The sequence below is a fragment of the Alexandromys fortis genome, unplaced genomic scaffold (genome assembly GCF_014885135.2).
Source record: "Alexandromys fortis isolate MF-2015 unplaced genomic scaffold, M_Fortis_MF-2015_v1.1 scaffold_145, whole genome shotgun sequence".
NCBI classification, from domain to species: Eukaryota; Metazoa; Chordata; class Mammalia; order Rodentia; family Cricetidae; genus Alexandromys; species Alexandromys fortis.
The window spans coordinates 3,987,430-4,009,552 of record NW_026068049.1 but is presented as its reverse complement, the minus strand read 5'-3'; the positions used below and the strand labels follow the sequence as shown (position 1 = coordinate 4,009,552).

At 37.7% G+C, this 22,123-nt stretch overlaps 1 long non-coding RNA gene across 1 annotated transcript in view; it reads left to right on the top strand.

Moving 5' to 3' along the window:
* Nucleotides 1-18,885, top strand: part of LOC126486847 (uncharacterized) — a 62,581-nt gene extending 43,696 nt beyond the window's left edge. Inside the window, exon 3 of the long non-coding RNA XR_007588213.1 lies at nucleotides 18,630-18,885. This is a non-coding gene — a long non-coding RNA (uncharacterized lncRNA). The remainder of the gene's footprint in view (nucleotides 1-18,629) is intronic.
* The last annotated feature ends 3,238 nt before the right edge of the window (nucleotides 18,886-22,123 follow it).

Here is a 22,123-nt window from a genome sequence, read left to right as displayed (position 1 = left end):
TATTTTAATCAAACAAAACAGTGTTGCAATGTTAATTATTACGAATTTCTTCAACTTAAAAAAAAAAAAAACCTCAACCAGTCAACCAGGGTGGTATTTTTCTTCTTTCTCTAAATATATAGATATGCTTCCCCTGCCTAACCAAGTGTGCATTTTCATTTAAATTTACAAGGTTCTTTCTGTGAGACCAGAGGAAACGTGGACCTGAGCTGACTACACTGAAACTGTAAATGCAAGAAAATGTATGATATTGACTCTTAGCAAGATAAAGGATTGGTGGAGGAAAACATCATCTATCTTTTAAGCAACTGTGAAAATTTTAACAGGCATATTCACAAGCACAAATGTGTTTGCAGACTGAGACAGCGACTTGAAAGGACAACATTTCTTTACTAATGTTAGTTCAACAACATCAGAGTTTTTAAAACGGCTCTGAGGAGAGGAGGAAAGTGCTCTGAGAAGAGGAATAAAAAGCCACATTAGGCAGCCTTGAAATATATCAGCCGGAAAGACTATATACGAAGCCTGGAAGAAAGAAGAATGAACCATGTGGTGAGGTATAATAGTTAGAGCCTCTAGATGATAGAAAGGCAGGTGTGGTCCACCATGCTAGCTCTGCACCCAGTCTTCTCAGTCTGATTTTATCTCCTAGTGCCCATTTCTCGTGGCCTTCATTTGGCCTTGCAAGTTACAAGGAATCAAGCAAGGTCAGACCACTGATGTGACCACTCTCTAATAACTGAGATTTTTCCTTATAGCAGACTTGAGTTAAGGACTTTATTCTTCTAGATCTTTTGCAAAAGGTTTTTATCTTTCAGAACATAAGTATTACATAATACTTTATGCAGAACTCAATTAAAAGTCCAAATAAGTACACCAAACACATTCTACCACTGAAGTGACGGATTAAACTTACATAAGGTAGCATTGTCCCATTTATGAGGGTAGAAAAAATGGTTTTGAAATAGAACATGGAGGGTTTTTGGACCATTTGAGGTAAGGAAGTGAATGGAAAATGATATAAATATGTTATAATCTACAAAATAAAATTTAAAAAGTGTTAGAAAAACCTCTAGCCTTCCATGAGGTCCAAGTTGAAAGCAGGAGGACCAAGGAGGCCAGGGCATCAAAGAGTGGATCTGGAGGCATAAGATATAATTTATTTTCTCAGGTTGAAGGTCACATACACAGGTATATGCTGAGAGATATCCAGGCATGCATTCCCACACATGAGCATCACCCAACAAATTATAGACACACTTATAGACCAATATGCATGTTGCACAGATGCGACACACATAGGCATGTTGGCAAAGTTGGAGGCTGAGACCTCTGACCTCAGGGCCATATTCATACAGAATCACATCAAAGTAGCATTATGCCAAAATAATTATATAACGTATCATATTACTTTTGCTTTGTGGTTCCTCATATTTCCAAGAAGTCACCTTGTGCTGGCTCACACCCACCCCCATGGTTGTATCATCATTTTAATGGATTCCTACAGGCTCTTCCTGCCAGTGCCATGTGGTGCAGTTGCAAACTGGCCCTCATGTCCTTTATTTCCAACACTTTCTCTTTACTTGTAATTCTTTAGAAATTCTGCAATTCTTATGATTCTATTTATTTTAGAAAATCATTTTAAGAGACACAGATACAAAGAGCTTAAGAAAGATATCTTGTAAATTTACCGCTAGTTGGGTGAGTATCTGAGTTGCTGGCTGAACAGCTCTACTTTCTAGACCCTACCCCAGCAACCAGGTGGCAGCATTCTCCCCGGGCCCACAACCATCCCCTGCAGCATCATCCACAGACCTCACCTGCAATGATTGGAAGAAGAGATGGGTAGAAGGCAGTGTAAGAATACATTCCGTAGCATAAAGGGCAATATGGCAGCACCAGAAACTAGTGGTTCTACAGCAGCAAGACCTCAACATCTCAACGCAGATGAAGCAGAAAAGAACAACCTTAAAAATAATGTTATAAAGGTAATAGAATCCCTTAAAGAGAAAATGAAAAATTTCCTTAAAGAAATGGAGGAAAAGACAAACAAAAAAATGGAATAAAATTATCATTAGTCTAGTAAATAATTAGAATAGATGATCCTATATTTCTCATCTCACTTGAAGTTTTTCTGCCATATTGAGCAGCATATTTGGGGGACAAGTTGCTTTAATTTTTTATGTTTTATACTTCACAAATATGTGCTACAATATTCTGCTTCTTACAGTTTCACTTGAAGAAAAAATTGGCTCCTGTATTTTTTCACTCTACTGTCCTTTAATATTCTTGGCTTCATGATTTAATTCAAAATATTTATTTTTATAAAGTTGTTATTACAGTTTTGCATCTTGTATGTATCTATGTAGTGTGTCTGTGCATATGTATACTCCCATGCATGTGTGTGTGTGTGTGTGTGTGTGTGTGTGTGTGTGTGTGTGTGTGCCATGGCACACATTTGAAAGGCTATAGAGAAATTTGCAACAGCTTGTTCTCCTTCTACCATATTGCAGCCCAGAAACCAAACTGAAGCTGTCATTCTTGGAGGCTCTTACCTGCTAAGCCATCTTGCTGGACATTTCTTGATTTCCTCCAAGAAAAATTCAGCTGTGGAACTGAAATTTCCTTTGATAAATTAGAACCTTGATTAAGGCAGAAAGATATCCTAGCACAGAGAGTGAGTGTGGATGCTAGCACCTCTCCTAACTGGGGAACTATTGACAATAAAGAGATGTTGGGAGAAAGAGTCAATTTCTTCAAGGGCTTGGCTCTGTCACGTTCATCAGCAGTAGGTCACACATTCAAGAGTATGTCTGGAGCAAAACTGAACTGAATAGGCATAAAAGCAAGACATACATTTGTGTGAGTAAGAAAGGAGAGCTGGGTCTGGGAGGAGTGGGGAAAAAGTGACTATAATCAAAATATGATCAAAATGAGATCAAAATTCTTCAAGACTAATAAGGAAACAAATTAAAATAAAAATAGCCATTTCTTGTAAGACCACTCAAGATTGAAACTAGTCATGTTTCTTAAGTCTCTTGTTTAATGCCACATTTATTACTATTTTATTTTACAATCACTTTGTGCACATATATTTATGTCTCTTATTCAGAAAATGATTTCTAATAGCAGAAATTATATGAATGGACCCAACTCCAAAGAGAAGCATTGGGGGATGATATCTGTAAAACAAGACTACTCTGAAGTCCAATCACCTGGTCAACAGTGCTATGAGAGGAAGAACCCTGGATGCAGCAAAGATGCCATTATGAGTCTGGGAATGACTATTTTTATTCACCATAAAGAACCATTGTGCCAGCAAATCAATGACTTTTGCAGAAACCAGTAGTATGTTTGTCAGTAATAAAGTCAGATCATGGGGATAAAGGCATCAATTTAAGAGTGAAAATAGCTTCAACAGCTACTGACCACTACAAATAACAACTCTGCCTATTCACTCTAAGCACCAACTGTTCAACATTTCAAGCAGAACAAGATGAGAATGCCAATCAACAGTTGTAGTGACTTATAGTTTATTTTCTATGACATTGTTTTTATTACCTTAGGATTTAAATTTCAAAGACGTTATAACAATCAAATGTAAATATTTACAAATACTTCAACATACATGGATATGGTAAAGATACAGATTTGTAAATTTGATATGATAGATATGATATGGATTTATTTATGCATTATGGCATCTTAAGGAATGACTGTTCTCATGTCTAAAGTTTACTGTGTGAAAAGCAATGAGCAATCCCTGACAAGATGAGCAGCAAACTTAGAGCTGGTGAAAGAGGCTGGGCAACCCTCACATTTCAGAAGCTTCAGGCATTAATCTTCTCACACATTTATATGTGTGTGTGTGGAGGCCTTTATACATATCAACATCATTTCCTCATCCACAAGGGAATATTAAGAATGTTATGAACCTAATATAAACAAAAGTGAAAAATAAAATTATTCACGATTTAAAAAATAGCTTGGTGCTTGTTGATTGCCTAAAACTTCCCTTTACATTTCAAATGAATTGATTCTCTAAAGCTCATTGTGAAGGACTACAAATGCCGTCTCAGCAGAGAAGGCAGCTTTCTTTTGTTGAGTGTTAGTGCACATGACAGCACATGACCCAGTAAATTCCATGGTTTCTTCCGAATCCCTAATATTCTTACTCTGTACTGTCACTTTAAACATCATGTTTTATTCTGTTTTACACTAAATGCTTGCGAACAACAATGCTACCCTTTAATTCTTACCTAACTCAAGGAGCCTTGGGAAGCAGAATGACTCACAAATTGATTATACCATTTGTGCAGGGCCTGAGATGAACAGTGACTCACTTTAATAAGATTCCCCCAACATAAACAAAACTGGATTAGAGAACAAAACTCAAATCATTTTATAAGTGTCTAAATTTTGTACTTTATTTCACAAACCACTTTAATGAGGTTCAGCTCTCCATCTAATTTGTAATCTTTGCTTCCAGGATGTATTTACACAGCAGTAGAAATACAGCAAGAAGCAGGGGAGGAAACTCCATTGGTCACTTTAATATGAACATAGATGTTTAAATCCCAAGCAAGATGTTTTCCTTTTCCAAAGTAGTTTTCATTTCTAATAAAATTTCTCTTTTTTTGTTTTTGTTTTTTATTTTTTTATTTTTTATTTTTCGAGACAGGGTTTCTCTGTGGTTTTGGAGCCTGTCCTGGAACTAGCTCTGTAGACCAGGCTGGTCTCGAACTCACAGAGATCCTCCTGCCTCTGCCTCCCGAGTGTTGGTATTAAAGGTGTGTGCCACCACCGCCCGGCTCTAATAAAATTTCTTGACCATATCATGTGTACTAAGTAATGTGAGGAATAATTCACCTACCTTATAATTGAAATTAACAGTTATTCTTCAAAGGACTTTTAATATAATATTTCATTTATTCTTTGAGAATTTCATAATACATAGGTTCAGAGATACATATGGTTTGATCATACTTACCGCTCACTCCTCCCCCTAAATCTTCCTGGATCTAACTTCTTAATTCCACACCCCTTCAAGTTCATGTCACCCTATCAGAGACCACATCCTTAAAACTGACAATCAGCAACTTTCAATAATGTCTCAGCTAAGAGGGAGGAGCCAGAGTCCCACCCAATTCATGATGGAATGTTGACAGATTGGTCAGGTGTTGTTCTTTTGTAGGCAGCTGCTACTGCTATGTAATCCAGTTCATTGATTCTATCATGTCTAGAAGACACAGACAATCTACGTGTGTCATGTTTTATAAATAATTATTTGTATTTTAAGAATTTCATATCATATGTTGAACATATTCACCCAGCTGTGAACTCTTGCAGGATCTATTATTACCTTCCATCCACCCAATATTGTGTACTTTTCCCCCCACCAAGACAAATTTGTGCTGCCTAAATATTCTTAGATATGTGACCTTCCATTGGAGTGTGACAAACTTATTAGGGGTGAGATTTTTAGAAAAACTCATGTCACAGAAGTAGCCAATTATTTTCTGATTAGAAGTAAGTCCTACTATATAAGATAAAACCCAAACCTGGTATTATTATTGAACCATGAACCATGGGCTGCACACATTATAAGCTATAGTATTAAACTGACTTCTAATTACTTATCACTATATGCTTAGATTAATGTACCTTTACATGCTCATTAGAAAAGTTTCTGTTTATAGCTTATGTTTATACACACAGAGACCCACATCTAGCCATGTAACACAAACTAAGAGACTGTAGATGTTTCAGTCCTTAATGGAAAGGGCTGCTGTGCCTCCTCCTCTTCCAAAAGCATAGTGATCATGCTGAAAGAGAGGCTTCAGGAGTTTAACAGCCAGATGTGGTGGCAGTTACAGAAACCAGTGCCCTCTTATACATTAGGGAAGCTGCACATAGGAATTTACAAGGGTTGTTACAGCATGCACAGGTTCTGCACAAGCCTAAGCTGTGTAAAATTGACCATAGAGAAGGGAATTGAGCATGAAATCTCACTCCAAACGGTGTAGACAATGACAAGTATTAGTTGCTGGGAGAGGGAGAGGCAGTTTTCTTTAATATTTCATTTTGCCAATCAGAAAACTTCAGCTATAAGACTAGGCAAATTGTTATTAATATATGTCTATCTCCCTGCAAATTCCATGCATTTCTACGTTCTGACAATAGCTACTTATTCCAGTCACGTATGAAGACATCTATCCTATTCTTGAGCATGCCCTTCAGCAAACAAGCAGAAAGTGCCTCTCCAAACACCAATTAGATGCATTCATTTAGCTTGTCAGCAGTTCACTTGGAATTGTTGTTTCTCTTGTTGGTTCATTATGAACCAATTAGGTCTTTGGCAAAAGACAGAGATAAAATGTCTAAATTGACTCCTATGTACAGCTTTGCCTCTATTGCACCTTTGAGATCTTGCTCATATTTAGATCCTCATATTTCAGAATCATAACTTTTTAAGTCGTTTTATTTAGCAAAGAATATTAACATTTTTCCTACAAAAATATTTTATGAAATGTTTAAGGGAAGTAATCTCACGACAAAGTAGATTGTTGCTTAAAATATGACATTAAAATAGTCCTGATGAGTGTGGGTAGTCCCATTTAGATAACTGCCTTATTTTCATTTTTATGTGTACAAGTTATAGTTTGTAGAGAAAGCTAAGCTTGAAGCACTGATTTTGTTCCAGCAAATGGAGTCTTCTAATTCAGGACACATACAGAAATGTCACATTGAACACAGTATTACAGAGATCCCAAGCCTTGAAAGATTGTGTCATAGCTGAACAAACACAGAAGAGAGGGAAGCTCCGATGTAAGGGTGATTCATAGGAAAGGCAGCCTGGCAAAAAGCACAGCTCTTGTCATCTGAATATATATCAAGGGAGGAAGTGAGCTGGCACAATGAGAGGCTAGCCAGACAGAAAGGTTTGAAGGGAATCTAATTTTAGGAAGTTTCTTTCAATGAGCATCACAATAAACTCTTGAAAACTTTGGCTCTAGAGTGAACACAACATGGCAGTTAGAATGGGCCAAAGGGACTTTTATCTACAAAACTGCAACCATAACTAACAAACTAAAACTCAGTTTTTATAGCATAAAAACTAAGAGAAGTCATGGGCAAATAGAAGAGTGAGACATATTGCTGGAGATGGCCAAACTCTTAGAATTTATGTTTGATTTTACCAGTTACTTTTGCAGCCATTTATAATCTTGGTGGTTATGATTTTTAGTACTTTATTGACTAGAGACATGCAGTCAGAAAAATACAGGCAACAATTTTATGGATATATTTTTCTAGCATATCTTAAATTCTCAAATTTAAGTTCCTAATGAACAGACATGTTAGAAGGTAAAACAGAAATTTGAGAGAGATACTGCCTGGGTTTGTTTTATCTATCTATTTTTTTTTTTATTTGGCTCACAATTCTGGTTTCTTCTCAAGGTACTGTGTCATAGCAACAAGAAATTAAGCAACGATAGGAGGTATGATTTGCTGTCTTGTGTTTGTTTGTTTTTTGGCTCACACTTTTTTCTTCTGCCTTGAGCTGTAGATGTAATCTGGAGCCAAGCTCTTGAACCTTCTTGACCATTGCCAAACTCATTTAGGTTGTTCCATAAATTACTAAGAGATTAGTGGTATTTACTTTAAGCTTGATTCTGAGGCTTAATTCCTTAAGCCACCATATAAACTCTATAACCAGTGTTCCTTGTGTGAGCATATAGGTAAAACATGTAAGAGAGCAATGCTTTCTCAGTGTCCATCCTGAGGACTGATGCAGCTTTGTCCTAGCCAGATCAGTAATGTTTCTTTCCTTGGTATCTAATCTGGCCCCAACTTTGGGCAGTTTGAGAGTCTTTTGTGAAAACCCCCTCTATTACCATTTGGGGGACAACTTCAGACAGGTATTCAGCTGGTTTCTGTTGTTGTTTTTCTTTCTTACTTCTAAAGTGAAATAGTTTTTCCTCCTGTCCTTATATCATTAGATCTGGACTTAATGTGGATTCTAATCAAGAAAACTTAATAATTTCTTTATCAGTTGTCATAGTTGCTTCTACAGCATTACAAACAGTAATGAATATTTTGCCATTTGCCTAGGATGGGAGAATTTCCCAACTCCTCCAGTGAACTAAGGGTTTTGTCTCTAATTCTTCTTAGAGCATGAGGCTAAAATAGATCAATGTCCTTTGATCTTACTTGGGGTTATTTTTGCTGTGTTGAAATAGAATGGCCAAAAGCAACTTGGGAAGGAGTTTAATTGGCTTATGCTTCTTCATCACTGTTCATCACTGAAGGAAATCAGTATAGGTACTCAAAGAGGGCAGGGCCCTGAAAGCAAGAGCCGATGCATAGGCCATGGAGGAGTGTTGTCTACTGGCTTGGTCCTCATGACTTGCTCAACCTGCTTTCTTATAGAACCTAGTACCACCAGCCCAAGAATGTCTCCACCCATAAGAGACTGGTCCTTACCATATCAATCACTAAGAAAATTCCCTACAGACTTTCTGCAGCCCAGTCTTAAGGAGGCATTTTTAATTGAGAATTCTTTCTCTCAGATGACTATAGTCTATGCCATGTTGCCATAAAACTTACCAGAACACCTTATAGCAGTATTTAAGGCCTTGTCTTCCTGTGAGAGAAGATTCAAAGTACAGACTAGAGCAGACTAGAGGTGCCTGTTTACCCTGACAATATGTCCTTGCCTCATATTTACCCACACCACTGCCCACTTTTTTCTTTCCCATGTCCCCAAGCTTTTTTTTTTTTTTTTTTTTTTTGGTGACCTGGGGTAAAAGCTATGGGGAGAAATTTACAAGACTGTATTAATATCTTTGTGTCTGTCACCTCATTTTTTTTTCTGCTTCATATCTTAGCCCCACTTGGCTTGCTAAAATTTTAGCTGAATTCTTACCTGCTAAGATGTAGGATATGCATCTTTCTTCTTCTCTTGGGTGTTTTGAGGAGCACAGAACAGTTGATGTGTAAGTTTATATGCTTTCCTTTATTTTGTTTTGTTTTGCCTTTCTGCAGAAAATATTTCACTGTGCTGCCCAGTCTGGTCTCAGACTTCTTGTCATCCTGTCCCTGCATAAGTACTGGGATGACAAAAATGTGGCATCATGCCTGGCGTGTTTGAATGCTATTTAGATTTTTTTTTAAATGTTAGACTGAAAATGGCTCTTTCTGTGTTTTCATTTTTTTCCATATTCAGTTATACTTCCAGCAGTGTGGCTCAGATCATATTTTCAAAAACGTGATGGAAAATGCTTGCTGTTTGTTTTCCAACACAGAGGGTGGTAAATGCTGTGTCATGAAAGCAACCTTTGCAAATGGGAAGATTGGCCAGTGTGCCGTTCTTTGCAGATGCAAAGCACTCTGACTCAGAGAGATGTGATTTTGCTCTCAGAAAAGACTGCCATCACATTAACACTACAGATTTAAAGTAGGGTGACCTTCTAATATACTTATAAACAGTTCTACTGCTGGTGATTAGGTATGCAGCTTTATGTCTTTATGAATTATGATATATCTATGGATTATGATGTAGCTAAGTGGTTTTTTTTTTCCCCACACTTTTGGAGCATCCATGCCTTTTCATTCCATGCCATGAGGCTGCTAATGTCTTTGAGTGAGATCTTGTTCCCCTTTATGAGAACAGATTTAAGTTCTGCCACTAGAACAATGAGTAAGTTTTGGAGGGGCAGATTTTATCCCAGAATATAAAATATTGGAGCTCAAAATATAAATGTATATCCCTAGCAAATGTATTAGGGCATTTGTTTCAGAGGAGTGAGCGGAGAGGGAGGTAGTGCGGGAGGCTAGAAGTTGGGGATGGAGGAAGGAAATTCAAACATAGAGTGATGGTGCTCTCTCTGATAGCTATCGAAAAACTCCAGTGCCAGTCATGAGAACCCTCCCCACATTATTGTTAGATAGGGCAAGATTTTCCCATGATAATGTACTTTACTGTCACATCACTGGTTGTCTTCTAGAACTTAAAGTTAAGATACTGTTGTTGATGACACCACAGACTCACAGGGCTTGGAGGGATTGATCTGGAATTGATTTGGAGGCCTATTCCTTGAGGGGTAGCTCTTAAAGTATTCAAAGGGGCTGTCTATGGAGATAAGTCATTGGTGGTTCTAGCCAGGTGTAAAGTCTGCCCACCGCAAAAATGACTGATTTGTGAGATCTCTCCAATGGTAGAAATGTCGTTCTTTTATCTTGGAGTAAGCAACAGCTGTCTGTTTGGAATTCAGGCATTCTTTGTTGGAAGCATTCATGTCTGATATTGTAAACCTATGCATCTATCTATGGTTGGGGAGTCAGAGGACAGTGCATTACTACCATTTTCCTAAACCAATATAATTTCTAACTGTATTCTAAAGTCTCCCTTTATAACAACAGATAAGTGGTTATCCTTTCCTTAAAGAAGCTTTCATTAGAAATCAATGGAGACTCTTACAGAGATCCAGGACTACCAGAAATGAAGAGGAAAAAGAATGTCAACCCTTAACTGATACATCTACAATGCAACTTTTAGACTGAGGCCCAGGGAAAAGGAATGAAGGGGAGAAGAAAGCATGAAAGATCCAGAGACCTCATATGCCTGTTGCTAGGCAATGATCCCTAGGTAAGATAGGGAAAACACATCCAGGGAAGCTCGGCATTGCGGTTCCCAGAGTAAGATCACCATGGAAACAACTGACATGCCAACAGTGACAGGGTAAAGTACACCTATCCCACTCTGGATGAAAAGCTGTAACATACCTCATAACAACGCCACAGGAAGATCCATGGCTGCTTAGAAGAAAAGTAGTTTTCTCCAGGATTGAACTCCCACAGAGGATGTCCAGTCACAAATGGTTGGTGCCATACACATGTACATATGAATACTAATAAATGGACCCAGAGGTTGTATGTTTATGTTTCCATATAAAGCTTATAAGTCTGGGAAAGACTGGCACAAGACGAGTTTGATGGTGGGGGGAGGGGTTGGAGTGTTTTAGACACAGTGGCTGTGCATGAAGTTCTAAATAAAATAAAATGCGGCAAATCAGTACCAGGCAATAAAACAGTTTCTGAGGCGACTGATTTAGAAAGGCCACTGCCCATCAGTCTGCCGTGTTGAAACATATCAATGGAATATTCTAAAAATATCTATATTCTTAGAGAATGGAACTTTGCTGAACCTCATAACCAAGGTTAATATTGGGTCTTGAAGCCCCTTAAAACTGGTATGTCACTGTATACTAAAACGGTTTGTTTATGCACCTTTTAGGAGAACAATGTAACAACAATTGCTACTTGCCTTGGATTTTTTTTGTAATCAACTCTACAACCTAAGCTAATGCATCACTACAACCTTAAGTTGTATACTCTTTCATGCATCTGAAAGTAATCCATGAGTATCATTTTCTGAAAGCTGAAAATACAAAATCTGGGAGAGGCTTGCTAAAATCTGCCACAAAGTTTGGAGGCAACTCTTTATGGCAATTGCTTGATAAACAGTGATGTCTGTTATCTGGGCCAGTGCCAGCCTGTGACTTAATCCCTTGTAAAATTCTGTTAGAGAGTTCTGTAGAGGATCCCACTCCTTTCCCATGTGGTGCTTCCCAGGTTGTTCAATAAATACAAAGTTAAATTCTTTGTTAGGGACAGATAGACACAACTCATATAATGGACAAGCACAGAGATTTTATCCAACAGACACACACCACACGTACAGACTCACAAGACAGCCTTCAGGCAGGCACAGGTTTAGACTCGCATGACTGCTGACAAAAGGGAAGACACAGGAAGCAAGAAGTAGGAAATTCAAATCTGGAATCGTTCTTGGTTAAAAAAATCCCAAGTGGAAGTGTTTAAATATCTCCTTAGTTTAAGACTGATGCATTATTGGATAGCACTAACCAAACTTTCTGCTAGATAGATAAACTCACTCTCTAAGACAGTTCACACAACAGACACCACTCCCACACAGACACACACAATTCATACAGCAGGAAGATAGAAACACACGAGCAACACCAGACACAAAGAGGGGCAGACATAGACACAGACAGAAATAAATTCACAGAACAGCCTTCAGTCAGGCATGGTTTCAGACCTACACAACAGAAAGACAGAGGGCAGAAGATACACAGAACATAGAGAATTCAAACCTGGATTTTTTTCAGGACTAAACGAATCCATGGGGAAGCTCTTTTAATTTTATTTTTAAATGTTATAGTGGGGAATGATTGCTGTCAGAGTTAATCACTGTGTATGGTCCTCACATGGGGAGTTTTCCTTACCATAGCTGGGCAGAGAGTGGCTACAAGTGACTTCTCACCTCCTATTGGTTGCTTCTCTCAGCCAAATCAAAACCTGGGAAGGTAAAATTCTTGTCAAAATAATGTTAAAACTCACCACGTCCCATGTTCCTTTAATAGTAGAATAACCTAAGTAGTTAGATAGAAATTCTAGTCACTTTAGGGATTTCATTAGCAATTTTGAAGTAACACATTGTATCTTAAGTTTATGTCACTTTAAAATATGCCCCCAGAAAGCAGTGAAAGGCAGGAAAGGATTTATTTGGCACACATTTCATATTGCAAGTTAAAGAGACAGGAGATTGAGACAGCTGTTATAGAATATTCACAGACATGAGCAGAGAAACTTATGCACCCAAGCTACTCATGCTTAGTTAGCTCTCTTCCTTCATATACAGTTCAGGGAGCAGCTCATGAACTAGTTGCACCCATATAGGGTGAAATTTTACATATCAATTAATAATCAAAACAATCCCCTAAAGACAAAGACGTATCCAGAGGCATATGTCACTCTAGGGAGATCATTAAGTGAAACTTTCTTTGTGATTCTAAATTTTGGTGAGCTGATAAATTTAATACACACATATAAGTAACATTACACACTCTGAGTGGGTTATATTTAGAAATATGTATATATCACCTTACTAGAATATATTTACCATGAAGTACAGTGTTACCAAGACTTTAATGTTCTCATTTAATAAGTAGATGCTTGTCTAGGAATTATTAGGCACATAGAGAATAAAACCTTTGGAGTTGAAAGAGCCATGCCTCTGTTTAATGGTAAAATGATGTCTTCAGTGTTTTATACCTTTGAATTCATCTCTGTAATTTTGGTGCAGAGTAAATAAACTATAAACATTCAAACAATGTTTAATAAAATGACAGCAACAATAAAAAAAATACCAGACCTGTAAGATGCTTCAGCAGGCTTAGTGGGGCTGCCAAGACAGATGATGACATCTTTACAACCCACATAGTGAAAGGCAGTAATCAGCTCCTGAATGCTGTCCTCTGACTTTCACACGTCATAGCACATGCACACACACACACACTCATGGGTGGGGAGGGGGAGAGAGAGAGAGAGAGAGAGAGAGAGAGAGAGAGAGAGAGAGAGAGAGAGAGAATATAAACAAACCTAGTAGAATTTGCTTACAACAAGCATGAAAACCTAATCTTGGTAAGGTAGTATATTAGCTAAAGTTATTATTATTGGTGTGATGAAATACTGAGCAAACTTGGGGAGGAATGGGCTTATTTTAGTTTCCATATCTTGAGTCAGCGTACTGAGATAAGTCAATGGAGGAACTCAGTCAAGTCAGGAACCTGAAGGCTGGAGCAGATTCCTTGTCCACAGAGAAGGATTGCTTATTGTCTCACTCTCCGTGGTTTTCTCCATCGGGGTTTCAATGGGATACAAGACCTCCAGCCCAGGAGTGGCACTCCTGGGACCTCCCAAGTCAATCATTAATTAAGAAAATCCTCTACAGCCTGCTAACAACCCAATCTTATGGAGGAATTTTGTCAATTGAAGTTTTCTCCTCTCAGGGGACTTAAAAATCATCTGGTACAGGAATCATCAATCTTTAGAAATAATTAAGACAGAAAAAAAGATTTTAATTCTTGGCAATTATACTATACTGAGAATAACATAGCTCTACATTATCAATATTTTGGTATTACTTGATGAAGAATTTTAGGCTAGAAAAATACATTGATTTCATTATATTATATAATTAGTAGAAATACTTGAACTTCAGATAATCAATTATCCAAATGAAATCAATTGTAAAAATATGTAAAGCTAGATATATTTTTCTGAAGAATGAGATCTAGCTGTTATGGCTACAGGAAATGCTTTGGAGTCATGTGATCACAATAATGCCATTTTGAATGAAAGTGACTCCCTAGGAGAAAGGTTTACATAGCTTAAAAGTGTATATTGTAAAGAAGACATAACAATGCACATGAACATAATTTCTGAGTTATAATTTACCATTAACTATGTTTAAGACAAACCAGTAGGGAATAGCCACAACACTTCATAGTTGCTGGTTTCAAGTCTTTAAGCTAGAAGTAGAAAAATCTCTTTTTTCACAAACATACACACACATATCTCATCTAAATCATTAGTTTATATTTATAGCGACCCAAGGAAAAACTAAAAGCTTGAAATAAATAGTAAAGTTATGATTTTAAATATAATCAACATGTAAATAATTGGTTGCATAGGAAAAAGCTGTGGTTTTCAACTTATGATTTGTGACCCCAAATACACCTTTCACAGGGCTCTTATGTCAGATATTTGCATTATGATTCATAACAGTAGCAAAATTAAAGTCATGAAATAGCAACAAAATAATTTTCTGGTTGGGGGTTACTACAACATGAAGAGCTGTATTAAAGGGCTGCAGCATTAGGGAGGTTGAGAATATTGGGATAAAGGAATGTGGTCATGAAAGGGAAAGGAAATGAAAAACTCTAGAACAAAGACTTTATACACAAGCAAAAGATATTATAGCAGAGGAAATAATGTAGCAAAGAGTTAGTTAAAGGCAACATTGTGCTTCTAACATTTAAGCCAGGGCAACCTTTGGTTAGGTCAAGATGAGCATTGAAATAAAGAGAGCACATTCAAATGAACAGAATGGGTCATGGGATAGGTTCTTTAAGGGGGCTTGCATTTAAATATATAATAGTAAGAATAACGGTTATAGAGCTGAAATAACAAACTGTCAATACACAGAGATGATGCTCTAGCACCTCTGAAAAGCACTAACGTCAATGTCCAACTCAGATGTATGGTTTCTGGGAAGGAGACTTTGAAAACTACTGCATGATTTTTTCACCTCTTCTATGACTTTGATAAGAAGATCACTTTCTGTGGTCTCTTTCCCCAGAGACTGTGGTGTTCACTGAAGGAGCTTGGCCTGGTCTGTCCTTAGTGACTCTGAAGCTGTAGAACTTAATGATTTGATCTTAGAGTATTTTTCATATGTGAATTTCCCTTTTTTGAAACACAAATATGATGGTTGCAATACTTAATTTTTAAGTATTTTTTCTTTCCATTCTTGTTTGGCTTGTACCCACAGCTACTAATCAGGAGATATTTAGTGATATAGCTGGTTAATGATGAACAGGATTCTGAGACAGTTTTGAGGCTGAACAAGCTGCTCTCAGACCAAGTGAGGTCGTAAAATCACAAGAAAGTAGAAGGAAACAGCCAGTGATATTTCCACTTTTCCACTCTCTGAAGCATACAAGGTAGATGGTGACATTAATAAGATAAGAGAGAAGGCAACAGGCCAAGAAATGATTTTATTGTGTTATCTAGAACCAAGTAGGCATAAATTAAGTAAGCATAAGCAAGCATTTTTGGCTCTGAAGATCAGGAATGAATAACACCTGAAGTTATGGTTGTAAAAGTAATCCGAATATAAATAATTAAAGACATGCAATAGTGCTGTATGGTCAGAGAAGGGAAATAGCTAGAAATAATAGAGGTTGAAAAGCCAAGAGCAGACAAGAGTCTTCGAGTGAGACTCCAATGAAGGAGTCAATCTAGGAAACAAATTCATCTGTGTGGAAGTGGCAGGAAACTACTTCACTAGGGGGAAATAAGTGCGGAGAAAGGAGACCCCATATAAATCACTGTAAAGAAGTCAGCCGACGTTCTGAAGGTTCCATCATTGCTGAAATATTAAAATGTGCTAATTTTATTTTTGTGGGCCACTGTTTAGATTACTCGTTCTTCTGTTGCTTAAGGAACAGCTAATAGCGTTTAATTACAAGTGAAAGGCAAACACTAACTTAAAAAAGGAAAAAAAAATGTATTCTAGTATTTTCCTCTTCTCAAAGTGTCTAAAATATTGACCAGTTTGCTACTAACAACCAGAAATATTAATTAAAGCTCAGCAACTTAGAGAAATGTCAGAACTTTCTTACACAAGGCGCTCACTCATAATCTGGCTTCTTGTTTCTGACTGTGACACCAAGCCCAGGAGTCTTAAAAACACAAGCAACAATAACAACAAAAATAAACCACACTTAAAGGAAGGTAATGACTTCAGTTGTCAATGCAATAAATGCATCTGACTTGGGCAATGACATTAGTGTTTTTCTGAGGTGCTAGATCATTATCTAAATGCCTTGGCACCTTGTTGCTTCAGCTTCATAGCTGTTATTCTTACTATTATTTATTTAAGTGAATACAAAAACCCTTAAATAATATATCCCATTACCCATTCTGTTCATGTGTTCTCTTTATTTCAGTACTCATCTTGGGCAAACAAAGGATGTGCTGACTTAAATGTTAGAAGCATAATGTTGCTTTTTAACTAACTCTTTGCTACATTATATCCTATGCCATAATCTCTTTCACTTGTGTACAATGTTTTTGTTCTTGAGTTTTTATTTTCCTTTCTCTTCCATGACCACATTCCTTTATCCCAATATTCTTAATCACCCTAATGCTGTAACCCTTTAAACAGCTCCTTATGTTTTAGTGACCCCCACCAGAAAATTATTTTGTTGCTATTTCATGACTGCAGTTTTGCTGCTGTTATGAATCATAATGCAAATATCTGACATATCAGCTCTGTGAAAGGACTATGTGGGGTCACAAGCCATAGGTTGAGAACCACAGCTTTATCCTATGTCATCAATTATTTACATGTTGATTATATTTAAAACCATAACTTTAAAAACTACTTATTTCACGCTTCAATGACTCTAATGTTAACTAACCACACCTAATGTTATTATATGCATAGACAAATTCTGCCTCTTACTTTCCTTTTGCAATTTTAGGACATGAAAAGTATTTCATGAACCCCTTTCAAGGAACAAATGTTTTCTTTTTTTTTTTAACAAATGTTTTCTGTACATAGATGTAGGTGTAAATATCCGTGTGTGTGTGTGTGTGTGTGTGCATAAACAACAAAAGGAAGTATTTTCTGTCATTGTTATCTGTGCTCTTTTTTAGTCTAGTTAAAACTGCTGCTTAATATTCATATCTATATAGAATCGCATAAAATCATTCACTAATTAAGTAATGATCATGTCAAAGCAGGATATAAAATGATAAAATGACCAAGATCTTTGATGCCTTGCAATACACCCATATCCCTATAACCCCTCCCTATACCTGGGAGTGGGAGAATTATGGTAACAGCAGCAGAAGACTCACTGTTTCAAAAGAACTTCCTAGTTCATAGGAGAATCTTCTAAAATTCTCATTATTTCCTTCTAAGTCCTTGCAGGCAAAATTTCAGACTCATATTTCCTAACTGTATGAGTGTTTGAAGAGAGCTATTATACAATGGAGAATGAATGTACCATCCATGGCACTATTAGATGAAACTACAGTGATAATGCCCCTTTATGTATGGATGCCTGCTGGAGAATTGTCTGTAATCTGTCAATCATGGTTTAAATAAATGCTGATTGGCCAGGCAGAAAGTATAGGTGGGAAAACCAGACAGGAAGTAGAGGTGACGCAATGATAACAGGAAAATTCTGGGAAGGAGGCAGTTGATTCCTCCCACTCCCGCCCAGACTCCAAAAAAGCAAGATGTGAGCTGCCCTTCTGAAAAAGGTACTGAGCCATGTGGCTAGCATAGTTAAGAACAATGGGTTAATATAATCTACAAGAGCTAATAAGTAGCCTGAGCTAATGGGCCAATCAGTTTTATAACTTATGGAGATCTCTGTGTGATTTTTCTCTGGGGCTTGCCGGCTGTGGGGGTACCGGGCGGGACAGAAACCCCAACAAGCAGGCCCCCCTTCATGTTACAGATGCCAGATGGGTTTCACAGACTTAGTGTCACACTTCCTAAAATGTAATACACTGACTCTCGTTATGAAGATCCTGCCATACTTATCATAATCATCTTAATCACCTTTCTTGCTCATTTTGTTTAATTTCCGATACTACCCATGTAGCATGATTGGTTTCAAACTTATGGAGGCAAATTCTCTGCTTTTGTCTCCCAAGTGCTGAGATTATAGGAGTGTGTTACATATGTATAGCGAGGAATGTAGTGAGAAATAAGAGTTGTTTATGGACGGAGGGGGGAGGACCTTGGACTTTCCACAGGGCAGGGAACCCTGACTGCTCTTTGGANGGGGAGAAGGGCGAGGGAGGGGGAGGAGGGCGGGGGAGGGGGAGGGAAATGGGAGGCTGGGAGGAGGCGGAAACTTTTTTTTCCTTTTCTCAATAAAAAAACAAGAGTTGTTTATGAAGGATGGGCCCATCCTTGAATGGGTGGCTGAGCATTGCTTGTGTAATTTTCTTTATAGGAAAGAAACGAAGCATGAAAGTTTTGTGAAACTGGAGGATGGAGATGGAAATGAAATAGTGTTTAGAGTAGCTACGTGGGAAAGCTGAAGAAGCCACTTCTGTTGACAATGCTCTGGGGCCCAAAAGGTTCAGGAGTGAACTTTACATGGTGTACTATCTTTCTACAAATTTTCTGCTGTCTTTTTGGTGACATTTCTCAAATTATACTTTTTGTTTAAATGAATCATTTCTGAGTAACAGAAAAATGCAATGAGCTCTGTGTCTGACTTGCACAAAATAAAGAGAGAAACTCATGCTTAGGGATTTGTTGTTTGGTGAACAATAAATTGACAGAAATTTGCATTTATTTTTTATTATTTCACAGCTTGAATTTGATATTTCCTGAAGTATGACTTCATCTTTTAACTAAACAAAAAAGCTAGATGTTAGATTCTGAGGATCTGGGAATAATCCTTCACAAAAGACTGGGTACAAGCAAATCAAACATGTATTTAGAAAAGAAACCTCTATCAGAAAGTGTTCAGGCTCCAAACCGCGTCCCTAGGGTAGGGGCAGCAGCCAGTTTTACAGAGGAAAACCACAACGAAACAATTCCAGAGCCACATCCAATCTTAATGTAATATGAGGAGAAGCAGTTGGGGACTTTCCATGGTGACATATTTTCAGCCTATCAGAGGGCTCTGTGGTTTGGTGGTTCGGACCAGCTCTGGGTCAGCCGATTAGAAGGAGGTGGAATGTTAATGGTTTACTTCTGTGTGTGGGGTTGGGATGGGCTGCAGCTAACATCGGGGAACTATGGGCAGCTGCTCCGCAGAATGGTAGATTGGCGCAAAATGAAATTCCTGCTGCTAACTAGGATAGAACATTAGAATGCTATCATTATTTTTATAATACATATTTGAAATATATCCTAAGGTACAAGGTACACCTCTAACTTTTAAGCAAAATGTCAGAAAACTTTTCAGTTTCATTTCAAAGTATCCAGTCTTTTTTTTAATCCACTTGTTTTTCAATGATTCATAACATTTACATTTCCTGCAAAAACAAAGGATAAAAATGAAAATATAAAAGTATTTTAACAAATTTGGAGCACAATTTGTTTTATTAAAAAATTATCAGGCAATATTTTATTTTAAAAAAGCTTTCCATAGAGTAACCTCTGCCTGAATGAAGAGAGGCAGGGTATATCTGGGAAAGGTTCCAATTTCATTAGAATTTTAAACAAAAACACATGTGTGTATGAGTATACAGTTTGCAATATCATTATGTAAGTGTGCATTTCATGGTCTAACTGTTGCTATTCGTATCTTACAACTGAAGAAACTAAGATTTAGAGAGCTTGAGAATGGTACCCAAGGTCACATAGCTCCTTTACCTTAGCCAGACTATACAAAACTCTAGGTAAATTGGAAAAATAAATTATTCTTTCCAGATACCTGCAGGTTGGCTGTTGGCAGGATTTCTGCTCCATATCCCTTCAAGCCTGGTTTCCTTGCCCAAACAAACATCACTCAATTTTTCTTGACTGCATGCACCTTTGAGACCCTTGAAATGCTTACAATTTTTGCCAATAAAAGAAATGATGAGGTCTATTTATAACCATGTTGGCACATGGGCTGGAGCCAAATTATCTTTGTACCTTGACCTCCAAACCGAAGCCAATGTTTTTACTAAATGATGATGACTGTGGAAAGCCAATAGTAATTTTGTGGTGAGAAGCCCATGTCTTGATAAAAAGCGAGAATCAGACTGGCAAGCACATGTGTAAACTATAAAATTCCTTCACCAGGCAGAGGGATGCTGTCTTTAGCAACAAGACAAGCAGGATTTGCTTCCTCTCACAATCTTGTCTCACAGAAACCAAGTTCCAAAATCAAGGGCTAGTTCTGTATTTCATGACCATCTGAACTACTAAGAAAATGTGGAGATTGAGTAGTTTAGATAGCTTATCTTTCTTGCCATGAAATAAATACAAAGTTATCATCACAAACTTTAGTTTTTCATTCTCTTGAACAAACCAATATGAATAATAAGAGATGTTTAACACAAAACAGCTTCCCTCATAACTGAAGTTTTCCATTTAAGAACCAAAATATTTTTTTTTCTAAAATGTATAAGTAAAAACATAAGTAAATGTTTAGGAGGATGTGAAGGTGAGGTGACATTTAAGGGAAAAAAATTATAGCTAGGACCTGACAGAAAAATAGCATTTGTTAACATTTTCTTTTATGGATTTGGAAGTCATGCTGTTTCCGTACCTAAATTTATCTGCAATTGTCTGCATTGTTGTTGAGACAAAGAAGAAAATTTCATGCCATATGAAGCTCTGAAAATAAACCTTTGATGAGTTTTGCTTAGCTTTCTCCCCCCCCCCCACTTCTCTTCATTGTATTTTAGTTGTTTGTTGATGCAGAGGGTAATGTAGGTAACAGCGTTCATAAAAGCCACCACAGTCGCAGCAACTAAAAATACAGGCTCATATTGGAAGGAAAAGTATCAGCTCAGAACCCCCAAGATCAAGTTCCCAGAACAAAGGGTATTTATTTGCCCCAGAGGGACAGAGGGCAGGAAATAAGAGACAAAGACAGGATATCAAAAAAGAGGGAGAAGGGGAAGGGAACAAGGAATGGGGGACATTTGTCCCCAAAGAAGGGGAGGACAAAGGTCAATCTCTGGATAGAGAGAAGCAGATATGGCACATAGAAAAATGGCTATTTATTAAGGTCCAAGGGTAAATGACAAGGTGTTTCATTTTAATTGGGCATGTTAATTAGACGAGCCAAAGGGGGACTTTTGATTGCTATACTTCAAAACTTTGGTAACTGGACATTGATAGTCTGCCACAGGAAGAGAAAGTGTCCAAATAAGGGAACAGACTCTGTTGTTTAGCTTTAGGAATGTAATCTAATGGTTTTTTAGCAAGGCAGAGGGAAGCAGGGAAAGAGCAAAGCCGGGAGGAGCCAAGCCTGCCACTCTCGGGCTGACTCTCTGGCATACTATGACACAGTATGCTTGCGAGATAGTAACTGAAAATAGAGAAGACTGAAGTTCTGAGTACTGAAGGCATTACCTTTTAATTTATGGCTAATTAGACACTGCCGAAAAGATACAAGCTAAACCAAGAACTGGGTGGAAAGAAAAACAAAAACAAAACAAAACAATAAGCCAACACCCGAGACAGAGCATCCAGATAGGAAAGGCAGTCATAACATGTTGAAATAGGAGCGGTGGCAGGGCTGCGTCCCCGGCACCCGGCCGCCCGCATGGCTAGAAATACCCAGAAATAATTACACGGAAACTGTATTCTTTCAAACACTGTCTGGCCCGGCTAGGTCCAGTTTCTTATTGGCTAGCTCTTACATATTGTTCTAACCCATTTCTAATATTTTGTGTAGCCCACGAGCTGGCTTACCAGGGAGGATCTTAACCTGCATCTGTCTGGAGCGGGAGAACCATGGCGACTCTCACTCAGCTTCTTTTTCCCAGAATTCTC